Below are 3,559 nucleotides of genomic sequence, written 5' to 3'. Positions count from 1 at the left end.
ATGGTGCTGCTAGTGGTGTCCTGCTTGGATTCCTACTCCTTTTTAAATTCTGGGCCAAGGACTTTCCTTTCCAACAGCCAGTAACTTTGAACACTCTGGTAGCCAGAAGCTATTCTTGCTGTACATGGCCCACACCAGGGGATAATGAAGTTTCCTTTCAAAGTAACCTAGAGACTGACTCATCTGGCTAATACCTGGTTTTCCCTCTGCTTGGAAGGGGAGAACTGTAAAGTGTGTTGGCCATACCTTCCCATGGCTCCCAGGTGGCAGTAAGGTCAGGCTGCCCCAGTGGTTACTTGACTGACACACAATTTATTAATTTTCTTTCCTACTTCACTTTTCACCCTCTTGTCGTCTTTAAAATAAACCAGAAAATCTTCACTCCTCATCTAAAAGTCTGCTTTGGAGAGAAGATGAATGAAAATGAGGGTATTTAACGATGAAACCAATAAGGACACCATTTGTCAGTATTTGCCCAAAAGGGGACCAAATGGAAAACACTCTAAGCAAAAACACGAAGAGAGAAAAAGTACAAACTCATACTGTCAACGGAGATGTGCTGGAGTTTTGGTGGGATGGCTGGAATACCCCAACATGCCTGGCAGGGAATCTGGAATTTTTGAAGTTCTGTGTACTGACAGAATGCTGTTATTGGTCCTCCCCAGTGTCCTCATCAAGGGAAGCTGCAAGACTCCCTGGTAATCCTTACCTTGCTTCTACTGCCAAATGGAGCATTCAGGAAAAGCCATATGGAAATCTGTGATGTTGCAATCCAAGTAAGAGGGGACAGTAGAAACATGTGACATAAACAACCAGGAGGACAATGCTAGGGGCTAAACATTTAAACAGGGATGGGGGCAGATGGATATGAGAGAGCTATACCAGGAAGATTAACCAAAACTCAGGATGCTTGAAGCCTTACGGGGTAGGTGTGGGGGTGTTATGAAAAAGTGCAACATCTCAATTTAAACAAGATCTCATTTTCCAAAATGGAGAGAAGTAGTAGGTGGAGCAGTTTGGTTATCAGTTTAGTGGGACCTTGTGAGCAACAGTTAGACTAGGATCCTGGTAGTAAGTGTACATTGGTTCTGGATATGGTGGTTAAACTATTCGTAGGAGTTACAGAGACAAAGGTTGAAGCTGAGACGAAAGGATGGACCATCTAGAGACTGCCATACCCGGTATCTTAGTCAGGGTTTCTATTCCTGCACAAACATCATGACCAAGAAGCAAGTTGGGGAGGAAAGGGTTTATTCAGCCTACAATTCCACACTGCTGTTTATCACCAAGGAAGTCAGGACTGGAACTCGAGCAGGTCAGAAAGCAGGAGCTGATGCAGAAGGCCATGGAGGGATGTTCTTTATTGGCTTGCCTCCTCTGGCTTGCTCAGCCTGCTCTCTTATCGAACCAAGACTACCAGCCCAGAGATGGTCCCACCTACAAGGGGCTTTTCCCCCTTGACCACTAATTGAGAAAATGCCTTAGAGTTGGATCTCATGGAGGCGTTTCCTCAACTGAAGCTCCTTTCTCTGTGGTAACTCCAGATGTGTCAAGTTGACACAAAACTAGCCAGTACACCCGGGGATCCATCCCATAATCAGCCTCCAAACGCTGACACCATTGTACACACTAGCAAGATTTTGCTGAAAGGACCCTGATATAGCTGTCTCTTGTGAGACTATGCCAGGGCCTAGCAAACACAGAAGTGGATGCTCACAGTCAGGTATTGGATGGATCACAGGGCCCCCAATGGAGGAGCTAGAGAAAGCACCCAAGGAGCTAAAGGGAACTGCAACCCCATAGGTAGAACAACAATATGAACTAACCTGTACCCCCCGGAGCTCGTGTCTCTAGCTGCATATGTATCAGAAGATGGCCTAGTCGGCCATCAGTGGAAAGAGAGGCCCATTGGACTTGCAAACTTTATATGCCTCAGTACAGGGGAACACCAGGCCAAGAAGTGGGAGTGGGAGGGTAGGAGAGTGGGAGGGGAGAGGGTTTGGGGGACTTTTGGGGTAGCATTGGAAATGTAAATGAAGAAAATACCTAAAATTTTAAAAAGTAGCACTAAAAAAAAAAAAAAAAAAAAGAAACTACCAACTTTAGAGTGTGAGGTAGAATCTATAGACTAATTGCTCAGGCATCCAGGCACAAGGCTGGCTCAGTGTCATTGCTAACCTTGTCCTTTTTTATTACATTTATTAGTGTGTATGTGCCACAGTGCATGCATGGAGACACATACGGAGTCAGGAGATAACCTGTAGGAATCAGTTCTACGACATAGCTTCCAGGGCTCAAGATCAGGTTGTAAGCGCCTTTTCCGGCTGAACCATCTCGCCTGCTCAGAATCTGTTTTTTACAAGCTTCTTTGAGTCTCACCTACAACCTGAAACTGCTTTCTAAATGATTGTGGTGTTCCACGCTTCTGTATTTACATCCAAAGGAAGAGCCTGGCTTGGTGAGGCTACTACGAGGCAGGTTCCTCCTTGTCAGAACATCACAGCCTTTTAGTTTCACTCACTCAAAACTCTTTAAATTTGCCATCCTTTACTTAGCCATTTCCAAGGGAGGAGTTACCAGGACTGGCGGAAGACTGAGCAGAGCCCACCCTGACCTAGGAGGGCTGTGTTCCTGGCCACACGTGAAAAGAGAACAGCCATCAGAAGAGGGGAACTAATTTCTAATGAAAGCAGGAGGGTAGTGGGGGCTGACTGAGTTGCCAATAGGTGGGGTACATCAGAAAATAGAAGATAAGGCAGCTCTTACAACGTGGCCTTCAACAATTGGGTAGAAAAGGTGAGACAGGCAAGACTGGGTGAAATACCATGCTTGGGAAGGATAACCAAGGCTCTGTTCTTCCATCTTCACGTGAATTTGAAGATGCAGTGCAATGCAAAAAACAAATTAGCAGACAGATATGAGTTTAAAGTTCTTAGGAAGAGACCATAACTGGAAACAGATCTACAATCATACATACATACATTCATACAGACTTTCACACACTCATATGTACATACACATTTTTAAAAGCAACAGATGTGAGTAGAAAATACATGGATACAGAAAGGAATAAACTCAAAGTAGACTAGATGCAAGCCAGGATTTACAGCTAAGTGTCCAAGAACACAGTAAGAAGCTAGGAAATCTAAAACCAATACCCAACGTCACATTGTCAGTTGACAGCTCTGCTTAAAGCTGTGGTGCTCAACCTTCCAACGTCTGTGATCCTTTAACAGGTTCTCATGTTGTGATCCACAACTATAGATTCATTTCTACCTTGTAACCATAATTTTGCTGTTATGAATTATGTAAATATCTGTGTTTTCTCATGGTCTTGGGTGACCCCTGTGAAAGGGTCCTTGGACCCTCAAAGTGGTCTCAACCCACGTGCTACAAACCACTGGGCTAAAGGGAAGGTATATATTGTAGGGAAACAGCATATGGTATCCTTTTGGAATACAGTACAAATCAAGAGATACTGTAAAAAAAAAAGCAAATCCCCAGATGGATTAGAGAGGAGAGGTCACATGGCCCTGGAAAGGGATGCTTATACACACAT

Source organism: Mus caroli, unplaced genomic scaffold, assembly GCF_978045245.1.
Source record: "Mus caroli unplaced genomic scaffold, Mus_caroli_1 scaffold_7, whole genome shotgun sequence".
NCBI classification, from domain to species: domain Eukaryota; kingdom Metazoa; phylum Chordata; class Mammalia; order Rodentia; family Muridae; genus Mus; species Mus caroli.
The sequence above is the reverse complement of the archived record's forward strand: the minus strand, read 5'-3'. Positions refer to the sequence as shown.